The sequence below is a fragment of the Protopterus annectens genome, chromosome 1.part0 (assembly GCF_019279795.1).
Source record: "Protopterus annectens isolate FY-2018-M chromosome 1.part0, PAN1.0, whole genome shotgun sequence".
Lineage (NCBI taxonomy): Eukaryota > Metazoa > Chordata > Ceratodontiformes > Protopteridae > Protopterus > Protopterus annectens.
Genome location: NC_056725.1, coordinates 275,161,527 through 275,179,849, shown reverse-complemented (window position 1 = coordinate 275,179,849; position 18,323 = coordinate 275,161,527).

The window sequence follows — 18,323 nt, the reverse complement described above, 5'->3', positions numbered from 1 at the left end:
GTTAGCAGTGATAGTAAAAATAAGTGATTGCGGCATGTTTGGTACATTAGTGGAGGCATTGTAGGAGCAATATGAATGAGGTAGATATGCAGGGATATTTACAGATACGATAGAAGGGGGAGGACTGGTGGGAGATGAGTACTAGTCCTTTAAGGGAGAGGAGTTTGTGTTTGGTGATAGTGTAGTGGGTGTGGCAAGTGGTGTATATGCTTAGGACCACTGGGGGTGGGAGGAATTTGGGGGCAGGGTAGGGGAGTGGAGTGAGCCCACAGGGCGAATGGAGCAGGAAGAGCAAAAGAAGAAGAGAACCCTAGGAGAACAATCAGAAAAGGTGATTGTTAAGGTAAGTATAGGTGGTGAGAGGTAGGTAACAGATAGCCTGGATAGTAGTTAGATTATGCAAAGTGGTTAATCAGTGAAGAATGTAAAAGGTAGGAGGGTAGAGAGGGACTATACACTGAAACAAGATATGGGAATTGGGATGCCTATAAGGTGAGTTTGGAGACAATAGGTAAGGTCTAAAGAAATATTGCCACCTAGTGGACAGAGAGAAAGGAAGGTAGCAGAATCAGAGTTTGAGTATGGTAGGATAGGAGTTAAAAACAGAGGATAAAAGAGAGAGGAAGGGAGACTAGGTCTAAGAACAGATAAAGTTTGGTTGCTGGCTGTCCTGGCTAGTGAGAGTAAATGTACAGCTTACAGCAGTACACACTGTTATGTCTACAGACAGTGTTTTTTAAAGTGCATACTTTCTCTCGTTTAATGTATTCCCTTGAGGGGACTGTTGCACAGGGAAGGACGGGTTCTGTTCTTTTAGTTTGGGAAGACCGCAGTAAACTGTAGAAAATGATGCTATTCAGCAGGCAGAACAGGTCTTCAATTATTACTGAACAATAAGGTTGGGAAGCTGGTAATATAAGGGGAAAGAGAAACAGTAGTAAGATACACAGAGAGAAAAACACATATAAACATACACCTATTATGTATTAATAGCAAGCAGGATAAAGAATATATAAGCATACCATCACAATCTTGTCAGACAGATATGTTTTGACTCTAAAAACAATGTAAGCCAACTGTGAAGTACAAAATCCTGTTTACTAAATGCTAGATTCTTATCAATGTAAACCAACTGTTAATAGCAAAAGTCAAGGCACAATATCTGCAGTTCACTGGGTAGGAAGATATACTGATACATATGGTAAATTCCTATGGCCCCTGTAGCTGTGTAAAAAGATTGTTGGTCCCCTCCAGCTCTCTTGGAGGAGTTCTCTTTTTCAGAAACTCATACCCGGACGAATTGTCTGTTTTTGTGGGAACAGGCGGATGTCCCCCTGAACCGAGGAGATATGATATGTTGTAAATGGATGTGAAACATACTGTACCCATCCCTCCTATTTTGTCAGCCTTGGAAGATGTATTAAATGCTGCCTGTAATAACCCCTACTCTCAACCTTCAGTCCACAAAAAGACAGATTGACTATATAAAGTACCTCAAACAAAGAAGTTCTTGTTATCTAATTGCAGATCTGACCCAGCTGCAATTTTGACTTTTTTTTCAGCTGGGAACAGACTTTTTACTCAAGACTAACTGTTCTACTGTGGATAACTAATGTAAGGCATTGGACATATTTCATAAGACAATTCTCTTTTTTTCTGCTTTACAGAATTCTTAACTGCTAGGGACATATGTAGAAGTTTATTATTAGCTGTGTAGACAGTTTGAGGGAATACACTGCTACACTTCTTTCAGAAAGCAGCTCCTGTTTGAGTCCTATTATTTCTAATCTGTCATAAGAATCTAAGCATGCTTACAAGAGTGTGTATGAGTGTGCAAATACTGTGCCTGTCTCCTGATATTGCTACAGCTTAAAGAAGGTATGCCTCAGTACATAGCCAGCAGTTTGTTGATGAAGTAAAGTCTGAAATTTAAAATTCTACTTTAGATAAGGAGGTTTTATTTGGCCCTTGCACTACTCAGGTCCTCAAACAATTTCATAAAAGAGGGAAATTAATTCAGGGAGTTGCTAATATTTCTCAAGTTCCCTATTACACATCTCACAAATCCCATACTCCCTCTAAAATGCAAACTAAGCAGTCCTTGTTACCTCCTGAGAAACAGGGAACACACAGAGATGGGCAGAGGGGAACAACAAAAAAAAATCAGTGATCCTTTTGGAAAAAGTGATAGTCTAATTGTTTAAAACAACTATGCCAGCAGTCTTCACCATCCCCTCCCTTCCTGTTCCTATCTCTCTAAATCTTTCAAAGAAATTATTTCTTAATATTCTCATTTGACAACAGATTGCATTAGACTCTTGGGTGATAAAAGTGGTACAGAAGGGATATAATTGGCACTGGATACATGCACATCCTTTCATAGAAATTTCTACCCACCCTCCAAACCAGAGTTTTGTCCTGAGATTCTCAAACACTTGCATACCCTAGGAGTCATTGAACTAGTGCCTTTAGATCAAAGGGGAAAGTTAAATGTTTCTGGTCCCAAAGAAAGAGCTTTCATGGAGACTAGTTCTATATCTTTCCTTTCTCAACCTATTTGTATAAGTACTAAAATTCAAAATGTTGACCCTTCAGAGTCTGTAAGCTGTCATTTCTCTTTTGAGTTTTATAGTAAAACTACATCTAAAGAATGCTTATCATGACAATCCTACAGCCACAGGCTTCAGGAGATTTCTCAGATCCTCAGTGCCTGGGTCACATTATCTGTTTTCTGCATTAACCTTTGTATTTTATACAGTACCAAGCCAAGGGTGTTTACAAAGTTTCTAGCTATAGTGATAGCATATTGCAGACTGCAAGGCATTCAGATATTTCCTCATTTAGATGACATAACTATCTTTGCAGAGTCTTTTGTCAAATGTCAACAGCCTTTCACATGTGTTTCTTCTCTCATTACCATTCTGGGTTTCGAGATATATGTCCAAAATTCCACCCTTGAGTTTGTCATACAGGATTGTAATTTCAGGCTGCCTTTTAGACACTTCTCAGTTAAAGGCTTTCTACCTAGGAAAAGATGGATTTTTTTCTGTAGATTTTCCTTAGCTTCTCTAATTCGTTTCAAGCTTTGGAAGGAAATATCTTAGGATCTTAGTTTCATAGCTTCTATGAGCCTTACAATTCAACTCACCAGGTTACACACGAAAAAAAATCCAGTGACTTTTAAACAACATGTGAAGTCAACATTCTCATCTGGAATTTTGGATTCCAATTTTGGACTTTCTCAAAAATGAACTTCATTAGTGAAGACAATAAAGGGATCAGAATCAAGGTATCCTTTTTTGTCCTCCTGTCCCAAGTCATTCTGTATCAGACATCTTATATTCTGCTTGGAAAGCAGTTTATATGGGGGTAAAGATGCAGGGCCTCTGGAACTCTTCAGACAAACCAAAGCCCACAAGTGCCAAAGAGATGATAGCTGTGATCCATGACATAAACAAATGGGCAGTGGGTCTTACCATTTGTGTAAGCCGACTATGATGTCCTGAGAAGTAACACCTCAGCATGGTTTAACCATTGATGCATCCTACATTCCATCAAAGCAAAGTGTGGTGGCAGAAAAGCTGAGCAGGACTAGGGCAGACCCTCACAAATGGAAATGAATAAAGAGGTCTTTCAGGAACTGATCCAGTTGTGGCAAACACCTCAAAATGATCTCTGCTTGCTTTCAAAATAGACAACTAAACAAATTCTAAGTAAGGACCCCTTGCAGGCAGGCCTGGAAAACTGATGCTTTTTTCATTCCTGTGGCCTAGTTTACTGCTTCACACATTTCCTTCCTTTCTACTGAATTCCAGGGTAATTCTAAAGATTCAGAAGGACTATTCATAAATCACTGTGATGACTCTCTCTTAGCCAGGCAACACTGATTCTCATTTCTTATGGAATTAGACAAAGGCAATTACCACAAACCTCCTCACAGACTGGACTTACTAACAAAAGACAAGACAGATTTGATGCACCTCAATCTCAAACAAAGTTGAATATCTGCCTGGGTGATTCAGTTTTGATAATCTTTAGACACTTCTTTAATAAGGATGTGCATCAAGTACTAAAGGAGGCAAGAAAGCCTGCTACTAGGTAACCTTATATTGGCAAGTGGAGAAGATTTTCTAGTTGGGGCATAGCCAATAAGCAAAGTCCAATCAAGAATTGCATTCCACTGGTTCTTAAATATTTTTACTGGGTTTAATATGGAACCCTATATTAATGAAAATTAGCTGCAATAATTCCTTTTTAAATACTGTTGGCAACATAAATACACTTGTGAAATATGCCATTTTCCCATCACTACTGAATTTATCAAATAAGCATTTTTTCTGAATGATAATGTATATGTTCTTCAGAAAAGACAGGTTTGTTTAATTTCTTCTATTATTTTTTTCCCTTTGAATTTTACTTACATCTATATTTCTAAATATTATACCTAACACAGAAATTTAATTCACTGTAAAATATATACCACTGATCTTTATTACATCACCTAAACCCTTACTTTTCTCTTTATTTAAAACCATCCCTATCACCTGTAGTCACTCATTTGTGAAAATTATTACATCTTTTATCCAACTTTTGTTTTTTGCAATTATTATATTGTCATCTGCATATTTTGATATTTATGTATGTATTTGACATTTGTTACCCGGTTTGGTCCTACTGAACTAAAGTGAAATTTCAGGGGAGACCCGAGGAGAAAAGCTCCAGATTCATATATATATTTATGAAAATAAGCTAAGTAAAAATAAAGACACAAAAAAATAAATAATGGAAATGTATAACAGTTTACAAATTTGAGAAATCAAAAACAAATTATAAACATAACTATGGTAGATGCAATAGACCAACACACAGGAAATAACTGTATACATGTTCGTGTTACATAAGAAGTAAGGGGGTAAAGCTGTTTAAGCTTTACCCTCCTAAAAATGTTAGCAGGTAGAAGTAATAAGGGAAGACAAAAGTAGTAGAAGGAAGAGGAAAGGGTTTAAGGGAGGTCATGACAAGGGCATATCCATGATTTCACTAGACAATTTTTTAGTTCTTTTTTGAAAATATTGGAGTGTATAATGCTTCTTATGTTGAGTGGGAGGTTATTCCAATTATAAGATACTGAATATTTCGATAAAACTTTCCCAATAGTTTTACTAGGTTTGTGTATTTGAAGAAGAAGTTGGTCTTTGCTACAGAGTGGGTGAGTAGGTGTATAGTAAGATACAATATTGGCTAGGGAGGGGTAGGATGAGGATTTGTTGAGTAGGCAGTGAGTTATCTGCAGTTGCGAAAGGTGAAGTTTATAGGGGAGTTTCAGCCACTGTAGGTTCTTTAGTGCCATGCATTTGTGACAGGAATGTGGTAGGTTTGCAGCAAATTTTGCGATTTTATTGTATGCCTTTTCCAGTTTAGTAATTAAGAAAGATTGCAGATTTATAAGGATTGGGGCAGCATAAAGAAGGCTTGGAAGTAGGTAAGCCTAAGCCAAGGAGAGTCTAAGGTTTAGAGTTAGGAAATGTTTTGTTCCTATAGAAAAGACACAGTTTTTGGTTTGCTTTTTTAATGGATTGTTGGACATTGAGGTCAAATTTTAACTGATTATCTATTAACTTTCCAAGTAGATATGTGTGGGATTCTATATATGGAAGAGATGGTAATGGTGGGTTTCAGATTTGAAAGTGATTTTGAGAGAAATATAAAAATTTTAGTCTTTTTAGGATTTAAAATAAGCTGATTATCAGTGAGTCATCTTTCAACAGAGAGAAAGAGTTTTGAGTAAGAGTGTGAAGTTGACAGATACTTTCAGAAGAGGAGATGGGTGTAGAATCATCAGCATACTGAATATGAGAGGAGTCATAGCAAGAGGTATAGAAGTCATTAGTGAAGTTATTAAATAGAAGGGGTCCTAGGAAGGAACATTGGGAACACCTGTATGAATGGGTAAGAAGGGGGAGCAGGAGAAATGCCATCTAATAGACTGCAGTCTGTTTATGAGATAGGTGGAAAACCATTCAAGTGTGGAAGCTGAGAGATTAAGGTTGGTTAACTTGGTTAAGAGTTTAGAATGGGATACTGTGTTCAAGGCGTTTGATAGGTTTAAGAATAGACAAGAGACAATTGTGTTATTAACACAGGCTTCAGCTATTGTATGAGTGGAAGATAAAGGGCTGTAGTAGTAATATGGTTTGGATGGAAACCATGTTGGGTAGGGGTTGGAAAGTTTTCTTGGATAAGAAACTTGAGAAGCTGAGTATGTATATATTTTTCCAGGATATTTGAAAGGGGGTGAGTATATCTATAGGTGTAAAGTTAGATGAATCAATGGAGCTGTTTCTTTTGTGTAGGGGTATTGCATAGAAAGATTTCCAAATATCAGGTACAGTGGCCACACAAATTGATATATTGATAAGTATCGAAACTGGTAAGCTATAGAGTCAACTGCAAGTTTGAGAAAGGGGATAAATTATCAGCAGAAAGAGAATATGGTTTTAGTTTTTGGAGGACAGATTTTATATACATGGTGGGTATAAGTTTGAGAGAGAAGAGGTTTTGATTAGAAGGTGTTTGCGGAGGGATAGAAGCTTTTTTGTTCTGGTCAGTGTTTGTCAGTTTATAGATAGTATCAATGAAGTAATGGTTGAGGAGGGAGGAAGTGTCCTGAGCTAAATTGTTAGGGTAAGGATTAGGAGTCTGAGGGCTTCTGGGGTGAAGAATGGAGTTGATAGTTCTCCAGACGTCTTTGGGATTAGAGTGATGTGTTAGCAAAACTGATATACTTAATGCTTCAGGTATTATATACCCTGCCTCCTTCATTTTGTAATTTATTTCATGTGCGATCACATTCATAACTAATGTTAAGTGCATATAATTCATTGGACATCCCTGTCTTATACCACTCTTCATAGTTACCTCTTGGCTTAACCAGCCATTCACAATAATTTTTATTTTATTATTCTTATACAGTAACATAAATCATTTCCTAACTTTCTCACTTATATTATATTCTTTCATTACTACCTATAATATTTCATGTCCAACTTTGTCAAATGCCTTAAGGTCTACTATCACGATTTTTGCTTCTTCTTTTCCGTTTATAGTATCATTCACAATTTCTCTAACTATAATTAATAATTCTTGACAACCCTTCCCTTTTATACTATATATGCTATTTTCCTTAATCTTTTCCATTTTAGTTTTAAATCTCTTCTGTATTATTTTCATAAAGATCTAAAATCATTATTATTCAATATTATCGGTCTCCATTTTTAATTGTCTTCTCTCTTCCTTCTTCCATATGAATTTAAGTATTCCACTACATAATTCTTTATACATAAAAACTTCATTTAACCATTGTTTCAAAATATTAAAAAAATATGTTTTTGCCATTGCCTGGAATTATTTAGAGTATACAATCCTTAATGATTTACCAGAAAAACAGTCATTTTATAAGGATCATACACAAAATATGCTAGAAAATGCAAGAAATGTGTGTGAAATTTTGAACATTTGAAAGGTTAGGTTGCTCTATGCATTTTTATTACAGCATAAACTAGAAAAGATGACCTGGAAGAGGAAAAAGACAATGAGAAAGAAGGAAAATATATTTTGTAAGCCAAATGCTGTCATTTGGGCAAGTAACAGTCTGCCTTGTCCATATGTCACTCTACCCAAATAACCATGCCAGGATTATCTTGTGATTAAAGTTTATTTATAATGAAAAATATCTCTAAGTTTGTATTCTTGTCTATCACTTTATGATGGTAAGTAACAATGCTTCAATGCTACACATAATTACTGGAATTTCATCTTGTGATCATCAATTTATAAATAAATTACAGCTCAATGTTCTGACAATATAAATATTTGCAATCTGCCAGGGACTTTTTACTAATTCATTCCCCCTTATCTTCTGTCTCAAAACTCTTTGTATGGCTTTTTTCATCCATAAACTTTGAGTACTTTTAGAGTCTGCCAATCGGTACAACAATCTGTTTTAGCCAAAGCTACTGTTTTGAGTTCTATGTGAGTGAGAACGTTAAAATGTTTATTCCCACTCAAGAAGAGGGGATCATTCCTGAATTCCCTATAATTCACAAAATACTGAGCAGAAGCATCTCAGGTACTTCCAAACCACTGGTTGGATATGAAATCATCCACCTTTTTACCTTATTTACAATTCAGTTACTTTTCAATCCTTACCATAAAATGCTCTTCTTACATTCCACTTACATCAGTACTTCTGCTACAGTGAGAGAATCGCTACACCTCACCACTCACCTGCAGTATCTACTTTTCCATTCTTCTCAGGTGAGGGCATTCCATTGTATCACCACTCACACTTGGTACCTAGCTTCCCATACCATTTAAGTGAGGACATCTCTGAGTCACATCTGACCTATGTTAATGAACTCTCTCACCATTCTTTAAGGCTTTGTTGAAGAGTCATCAATCAAACTCTCTCTCTTTCTCTCTTTTATAAAATCTTAATCCTTTGTTCAGCACACCACCTTCCTCTTGAGCAAGAATAGTGGCCTTCCCAATTTATTATGGAAAGAAGAAAGCATTAGGGGAGTTTAACTCTACCAGGACCTATACCCTACTCTTCCATCCTTTTGACTGATGTCCTAAGCCAGGGGGAGCTACTGAATTGTCCTTGTAGGAGATACTGTAGTAATAATGAGCTAGAAAATAACTGCCTTAATGCTCACTAACTCCTCAACTATGTTGCGCTTTCTGCTTCAGGAATACTCTTCACCTCTCCTTTTTTAATAGAAGGCATGTATGGTACATATTTCCATCTACTATTTCCATGAATACTGTCCAAAGATGCTGCATGACCTGCCAAGTCCTAAATGTTTGGACTGAAAAACACATTGGACTGGTTCCTACTTGGTTTAATAATCTCTTAAGAGCACCATCAATCTGCATAATTTGTCAAGATTGTTTTTCCTGAGGATGTAAATATAGGGTTATGCACACAATATCCCCAGTGGGTGCCTTTAAGTTCCTAGTGCACCATATTGGGCACATTAATGTAAGTTTTCCTCTCAGTGCGACTTGACAACCATGTCTGATTTAGCCTCTTTTACAATCTCCCACTCAGTTGACCAGCTTGTCATGTGAAATTATAATTACGCACTAAACCTAAGAGTCAGCTAAGCCCTTTGGACTCACTCCCTGGTGCTTTGCTCATCTTGTTTGTACCTCAGGAAAGAAATGTTGCAGACATAACTAGGGCTGCATTGACTTTATAACATATTGAAATGCTAGGCAATCCTTGAAGACATCTGAGAACTAATGCTCTCTTCAGAGGTTATCTTTGATTGTCTGGTTTCCTTTAGCAGCCTTTCCACTGTTTAGTGTTTAGTGTGGTCACGCTAACCCTGGGTTTGAAAGGAGAATCTTAAACATGTGATATGGACTTCAGAGTGTACAAGCTGCACTACCACTCCATGTTCCCTGTTATGTCTATTCTGCTGCTCTAATCTGTCTAGCATGCAATGCAGGACCTACTGTATGATTTTCTGGCACTGGATCCCCGTGGTTTCTTATTATCTGAACTGTTTCAACTCTCCTCGTCCTCCTTTTCACTCTATTATCATTATTCTTCACCACCGTAACAGGAACAGGTAAGCAAAAACTGAGGGTAATGCGACTCAATGCTAGAAGTCTAAATTTCAAAATGCACTCACTCAAGGCACTCCTTAAAATGGAGAACATCGATATCTGTGCAGTGACTGAGACCTGGTTCAAGGCTCCAGAGAGCACCCATGCACTACCAGGCTATAACTCATACCACACTTTTCGGCCATCTAACCTGGACCGAAACACCAAAGGTGGGGGTGTGTCCATATTCATTAAGGATATCCACACCTCCAGGCTAGTTGCTCAGCATAATGCATCTGAGGTTATCCAAGTGCAACTAACTCTTGGCAAAGCTGCAATCCAAATTGTAGCTTGCTACAGATCCCCCACCATGCCCCAGGATTCCCCCTCTTCTTTTCTTGATGTACTGGAAATTATTAGGGTTCAACCAAACACCCTAATAATGGGCGACTTCAACTACACCACCATTAACTGGGAAAACTACTCATGTACTAACTCCTTAGCGCAACGCTTTCTGGAATTCATAAACTCCAATGCCCTAGATCAACTTATCCACACCCCCAACAGGGGCAACAGTATCCTAGACCTAGTCATTACCAACATGAGTGACCGGTATTCCACACCTAAAGTCAACTCCTTTTTGGTCCGATCCGACCATAAGCTAATCACCCTTGATATCCACATCTCACCCCCACCCCCCATTAAGGAAACCACAGAAAGAAATTTCTCCAAAGCCAACTTCATGCTTCTTAAGACAGAAGTAGTGAACTTCAGGACACCCATACAGAAGGACAATACAGTTACAACTGCTGAATCCTACACAAATGTGCTCTATAAGCACCTACATGAGTGCATGGATCGTGCTATCCCAAACAGAACCAAGACGCTATCCTCCAAAAAAAGGAATCCAATCTGGTGGTCCTCTGCCATAAACAAACTGTAGAACAGAAGGAAGAAACTGTTGCAAAAGAGAGTAAAATCCCATGAGTGGAGGAGCTCCCTGGTCAGCCTCAGTAAGAAGCTGAGATCCCTTATAAGATCCTCCAAAGCTAGCTATGAAAATAAAATTGCCACTAATTCCAAGGACAACCACAAAGCATTATATAGCTATGTCAAGAATCTCAATGGCAACACCCAGATCTGCTCTGAGTTACAGCACAAAGGCATGAAAATTACAGAACCAACTGATATTGCCAACATCCTGGCAGATAGGTTCATTGCTAACTTTACCCCCCCCCTCAACCCCTAAAGGGCCCATATCTATATATGAAGAATGCAGAGTCCCTGTAATCACAACTATGCAGGTGAAAGCTGCACTTTCTAAAGCCAAAAACACAGCATCCATGGGACCGGACAACATCCCAGGCTGTGTTTTGCATGAACTTCAGAATGAACTGGCTCCCCACTTAAGTACCATGTTCAATAATAAACTCGCATCAGGCTTTGTGCCCACTGAATGGTGCACAGCCACAGTTATCCCACTCCACAAAGGGGGAGCCACCACTGATCCCGGGAACTATAGACCTATTAGTGTGATGAGCCTGGTCTGCAAAGCCATGGAACGTATCATCATGGAACTCATAAACAAAGACATTGGTAACCTCCAAACTCTGGATCCCACTCAGTTCATGTTTGTGAAAGGCAGATCATGCCTCCTGAACCTGATCGACTTCTTTGAGGCAGTCACCAAAGCCGTAGATGAGGGTAAAGAGGTTCACACAGCCTATCTTGACCTCGCCAAGGCTTTCGACACCATCCCCCATTCTGGAATTATAGCTAAACTCAATAAACTGGGCATAAATCCCTACGTCACAAGATGGGATGCCAACTGGCTCACTGACAGAACCCACACTGTAAAAGTTGCAGACTCCAAATCTGACCTCAAACCAGTGACAAGTGGAGTACCACAGGGTTTCGTCCTGGGACCTCTCCTGTTTGGTATCTACTTCTCTGAAGTACAGGCTAACACAGAAGGCCTCTGGCTAACGAAGTTCGCAGATGACTGCAAACTAGGAGCCATAGTCAAGTCCACAAATGATGTGAACATCCTACAGAAGCACCTCTGTGAGACAGATGCCTGGTGTCAGAGCCATGGCCTCAAGCTGAATGCCAAAAAGTGCAGTGTCATCCCCTTTGGTAAAAACTCTGTACCCATGAACTGCCACATAGGCAGCAATCTACTTAACACCGAATGCATGATAAGAGACCTTGGGACCCAGGTGGACAGTAGTCTCTCCTTTGATGGTCACATCGCCACAGTAGTCAGGAAGTCCTTCTACGTGGCACACCTCATCATAAAAGAGTTCTCGTCCAGGAAAAAAGAGGTCATCGTTACCCTCTACTCATCACTCATTAGACCCATTATAGAGTACAACACCCCTTTTGGAATGTACCTCACAAGACATCTGCAGCAGCTGGAAAGGCCACAGAAGTACCTCACAAAGAGGATTACTGGACTCAAACAAATGCCCTACACTGACCGCCTCAAAAAAATCCAGCTTTACTCCGTAGCATATCGCCTACTCAGAGGTGATCTCTGCCTAACAAATAAAGCTATGTCAAACCCAGAGCTGTTGGACATGCTAAACCTAAAGAAATCCCAATCCCTCTGAGCTACATGCTCTAGGGACCTAAACCTTGTCACCACAATAAACAGGACATGTTGGAGGGATAGATTCCTATCCCAGAGACTTCCCATACTCTGGAACAGGCTACCCATCTATGTCAAGCAAAGTTCTTCATTAGCACTCTTCAATAAAAATGTTGATGAGTGAATAGGAAATAGGAAATACACCCCGTGGATCACTTCTGTGTCTCTGCTCATCAGTGGCACAGGAAAATAACTTTCTTGGGTGGCATAAGCTAGGAAACCTTGTTGGCTAGGCTTGCATAGGCCCTTGGGCTGATAGCCTAGTACCTACCTATGAACCTATGAACCTATACCTCTCAACCTCTTAGAGCAAAAAATCTTGACAAAGCCATGCGTAAAAGTGGGACAAAGGCCCAAAAAGGGGGACAATTTTTAAATATTGCTCATACAAATTTAGAAAGTTGATAAAATAACAGGTATTGCATTAATACGAATTTTCCAAAAAGTATGAAGTCTGAAAGTCAATTGCATGTCATTATTTTCTAACTTCAATCTTTAATGATTTGCCACTAATTTGTCAGAAAAATACAACTTTATGAAAAACAGACTAAAAACACAACAGAAAATCTGGACATTCTGAGAAAATCTGTATAGTTAGAGGTATGTGTCTTACTCTACTAGCATGGTCTACCACTAATGGTAGGCTGACTTTAACTGCACATAATCATTTGGATATATCCGCTAAATGTAAACAACCATTTTTTTATGTAAATTACTGTTGCTGTATATATTGTGTCTGAAACCACTATCTTGCATGTATTTTCTTCTCTTTTCATGTGGCTGTATTTGTTACTCTTGGAGCTTTTCTCCCTGGGCCCCCGCTAAAAAAGTACCTGTGTCAAGTCGGACTTTCCTGGTAAACAAATGTAAAATAAAATAATAAATCAATAAAATAAACTCTACAATCCCTTCTTACCTCCTCTAGCACCACGGTATCCTGTTGTCCCTCCATCAGTGTTAGGCTTTACAAGCTGTACATTTGAAATGAGACAAGCTGCTAGCAATATCATTTAAAATATATCAAAAATATTTTTTTGCAGAAAAGTTCTGAATTCACTTTCAGACACTACCATCCCAAATGCCTTAAAATGTTTGCACTCACTCAGGTTTTGATATTTGCTTAGTCCGTGTCAGAGCATCTGTCTGGTTGCAAAATAGAATACTGTTCTTTTGCTTGTCAATACTGCCCCTTGGACTAATATGGCTGTCCAAGTCAGCAGCAACTCCAGGAAGGCAATGTCTGTTAAGATACCTGAGTGTACCCATTTATTTTTAACCAAAAGTGAGGCATGTACCACTTAGGAATCCTCTCTCCTTCCTATGGCACCTACTAGCTACTAGAAGGAGATGCTGCTGCAAGTTTTAAAGTACTGTAGAACAGCTTTAATGTTAGGGGGAGCCTCATCCTATTTTTATTTTCTTTTGTTATCTGCTCAGCTACAAAGCGCTGCTAGTGATCTTGGGAAGGTTTTCTGGCACATATCCATACACACCCTCATGTATAACTCTTGTGTCCTGTACTACAACTGCTTCTTATAGAATTATTCACACTGTGCTTATATAGTTTCTGTATACATCTGCTATATACATATGCCTGTGTTGTATCAGTCCTACTTTCGTGTGTATTTATTTCTGTATTTTTATGGGGAGCATGACATTTGGAATAGAATCTGTGCACTGAAAGAGAATGAGATGGAATGGGGTTAAACAAAGCAACTTTCCCATACATAAAGTGCACTGCTTACCCATGTCCCACCATATTCCATTCAAAAATGGAGAGCGGTAGTTCTTCATCCCTTCTTCGGTCTTTTCAAATGTGTTTCCTTGCTTCATTTATTTATTCAGTTATAATTATTTTGCATCTTTCCAACATCTCCAGCTCATCTTTCCAGTACCCGTCTTTGTTAGTACAGATATAACCCTGAACGTAATAATACAAAAATAGTCGAATTCAAAAATAGTTGAATTAAATAACACCCAAGCTTGATGAGCCATATTATTTCATTTTTTTCTAACTAACTGAGTGACTCTGTTGCATTCTCAGTAACTCAACAGGTGATGCATGTGTCTTTGATACATACGTTTAGGGGTTCTATTCCCAAATCAGATAGCCAGATTATTTTTTTCAGTACTGACATTGTAATGCAGCATAAGAAGGGTGCTCCACTCCCGAGTGTGCTGTCCTTCAGAAGAGATTTTAAACTGAGGCCCCATCTTCCTGAGTTGGTGGTAGCTGAGTCTGATGTAACAGAGCCTATGGCACTTATTGAAAAGATGGGGGATTTATATTATAAATGTGACATAGAAAAGATACACACTTCCTACAATTAACTATTGTACAGTAATTCTTCACTGTGAGTCAACAAAACACACCATACTAACAGTTAAATTAAACAAGGTACCCACAAATTACCACATAGGTGGTAATCCATTAAGTACGGAAGAGGTAATCAGGGACCTAGGGACCCAAGTTGACAGTAACCTCTCATTTGACACTCACATTGCCAAAGTGGTTAGGAAGACCTTCTATATTGCCCACCTTATCATGAAGGGATTCACATCTAGATCAAGAGAGGTCATTGTGCCCCTGTACTCTTCTCTTATCAGGCCCATGATTGAGTACAATGCCCCATTTGGGATGTATCTTACCCGATACCTGCAGCAGTTGGAAAGACCCCAAAAGTTCCTCACCAAGAGGATAAAAGGTCTCAAACATATGTCATATGCTGCCTGGCTGAAGAAACTCCAGCTCTATTCAGTCGCATACCGCCTACTCAGAGGTGATCTATGCCTGACGTACAAGGCCATGTCCAATCCGGAATTAATGGACATGCTCCACCTCAGAAAATCCAAATCCATCAGAGCCACAAGAGCAAGAGATTTGAACCTCAACATGGATATAAATAGGACGTGCTGGAGGGACAGATTCATCACCCAGAGGCTTCCTACACTCTGGAACAGAATCCCAGTCCATGTTAGGCAGAGCCCCTCACTGACTCTCTTCAAGAGAAATCTTGACGAGTGGATGGGAGATCGTAGGTTTACCCCGGGGGTCATCTCTGTGTCACTACTAGACAGAGGCACAGTAAACTAAACCCTAAATGGGCGTAGTATTCTCATCCTAAGGGGTGGTGAAAGCCACACACACTCTGGCTAGGCTTATAAATGCCCTAGGGCAGATAGCCTAGTACGAACCTATGAACCTATGAACCTATATCCACATCTGTTTTGTCAGATGGAGAACAACACACATAATGACCATAAAATACCAAATAAATTGTTATAGGAAAAAGAAAAATCAGTCTGATAATATTTCAGTAATGTATGCTAAACAGCATTAATCTTATTTCATTAAATAATACATTCCACTGTTTCTTCAACACTACATAATATTGCATAGTCTTCATTCTTTCATTTTATATGTCATTTGCCCCTTAACAGGCAGTTTACCCATTACCAGCTGACATAAAATGTCTTGAATTTCATTTACAACTTTAAATCTTCTGTCTTTTTTGGATAATACTACAAAGTATAGCAGAATGAAGCATAATACAGGGCATTTCATAATAGTTGGTATCCATGACTGAAACATACTATAATTGTTTGGAATACTATCTTTAAAACTACTAACCTATGGGTTAAATAATTTTTATTTCGTAATGTAATGAGATATTTTTTCCTTTTAAAATTAAATGCAGATACCCAACTATTCTTATATTTTTGCCTTAAAAAATGCACAGCAAATCAGATGGACAAAAACTTAATTTGTGATTACACAATATAACTAAACAGATGACAAAAACAGTTGATTAAGCACTCGCAACCCACACACCCATCCTCCATTTTACAGAATACTGTATTCCTTTTATTGGATTAAAACAACTACCTCACAAAAATGTAAAGAAAATATTTAAAAAAAAAAAAAATGTTTTCCATATACTTGGGAAAAGGAAAAACTCAGCATAAGTACATTAATCCCTTCAACATCACAGTAAGCAAAGTATAATTTAACATGTTATATTTTTCTGAACTAAAGTAGATTCTCCCATGATTTTAACTTAAATTAAATGTCATAATATACTACTGTTATGCCAAACCCTACATATTTTTGTAAATTTAAATGTAAACCAATCTCCTTCATCTTCTGGTTTATATAACCAAATAACGAATGCAATTTGGATTTTACCACAATATTTAAATAATCGGTATATTGACTGCAGTGGTGGTGCCGCGGTAGCTTTTACACCTCACAGTAAGATGTTGTCCTGTTCGATTCTCAGTTAGAGCATGTTCTGTGTGGAGACATGCATGAATGGGCATACCTTTGTTGAAGGTGGTGCATCAGGGCTGGCAACTCAGCATGTAAAAATGTACTGCCATTCATTAGCGGACCGGACTTCCACTGTGGTGACCCCTAACCAGGAAAAGCCAAAAGACACAACATTTAAATAATCTGTATAATAAACAGTTAAAGGAATCCAAACTCCAAATAATAATTCCCATACTGCAATATCATGTACAAAGGCATCATCCTTAATAATATCATTAATAACTAAACAAAATAACAAGCCATTAAGAGGACAGACTTGATTTACACCACAAACTAAAACACATTTCTCCAAATAACCATTAACTAATGGCCTAATCCGAATATACACTGTATAAGATAAGTAACATCTTTTCACTTATACTGTAACATCTTAGTACATTCCAAACACTTTCATACGAAATTGTATCACTAGCTTTTTAACATCATGCTATTAAAATCTTTTCTTGTCTAGAAAGTATACTATCCACAAGTTCTTGCAATAGTGTCAACATATCTCAACTAAGTCTGTCACAAATTCTTTGCTGAAATTTATTAAGAAAAAACTTTCTTTAATCTAACCTGTAGAATTGCGCAAAAAAATTATAATCTGTATTAATTAATGTTATAGCCCTCCAATTATTTAAATTATGCTTAGATCTGTCTTTAAATATGAACTCTATGACTCCCATCACAAATCTGTACAGAGGAAATCCATTCTTCTAGCCATTCATTTAAACATTCCAAAAAAAAAAAATTGTTGTATAGTTATAGCATTATAAATATAAATTATTGGTCAGATTCCAAGATGGTGGTCGGCTAGTTAGCACCCTAACCACGAGCTCCTACCGTTAATTTTTATTTTATGTAGCCTTAACTGTTTCTTAATGGTAGTAATTATTACTCGCTGATATAAGAGGCTAATATAATATACCTGAAGTCGTTTGGTGGTCTGTTCTCTGGTAAAAATTGTATTTTTTACCTTTAACCAGTTTCTGGGATAAGGAGTACGAATATTCGAGAGGCCTGTGTGAAAATTTGGTGCCTGACAGGATTCGCGCTTCTAGCAGTTGGCGCTCCTTACTTCTGTTCTGTACATCGGTATCCAGGTATGACAGAAAGTGCGGAGAATATGGATGCCCAGAGTACCAAGGCAAAAATCTCCTCAATTCTTTCCCCTGAGAAAGATAACACTTGTAAAAGGTTGAGAACTTCAAAAACAGTTGTGGAGAGTAGTTCTTCAAATAATAAAACAAATGCGAAGACAAAAACTGAACCGAATCTTCACATCGACGATCTGAAAACAGCGCTTCAACCAATTCAGGATGCTATCCAGGTTATATCTGACCAAATGTCTGGTCTTACTAAATCTATTAACCAGTTAGTACAAAGAATGGACACGCTAGAGCAAAAAACACAAAATAATGACTTTAAAATTAGTCAAGTGTCTGATGCAACAAAAAATAATTCTGTGCTTATTGAGGAATTACAAACTAAACTAACAGATCTTGAAGCGAGAAGCCGACGTAATAATATTATTATTAGGGGGCTACCTGAAACATATGATAACCAAAACCTTATTTTAATTTGTGGTCAGATTTTCAGTGCACTTTTGGGTTCGAGTTTTACAGCTGATAAAATAATAATTGAGAGGGCACATAGAGCCATTAGACGTAGACAGGATTCACAAATCCCTCGCATCATCTATACCAAACTATTGAACTTTCAGGATGTTCAAAATATTCTACAGTC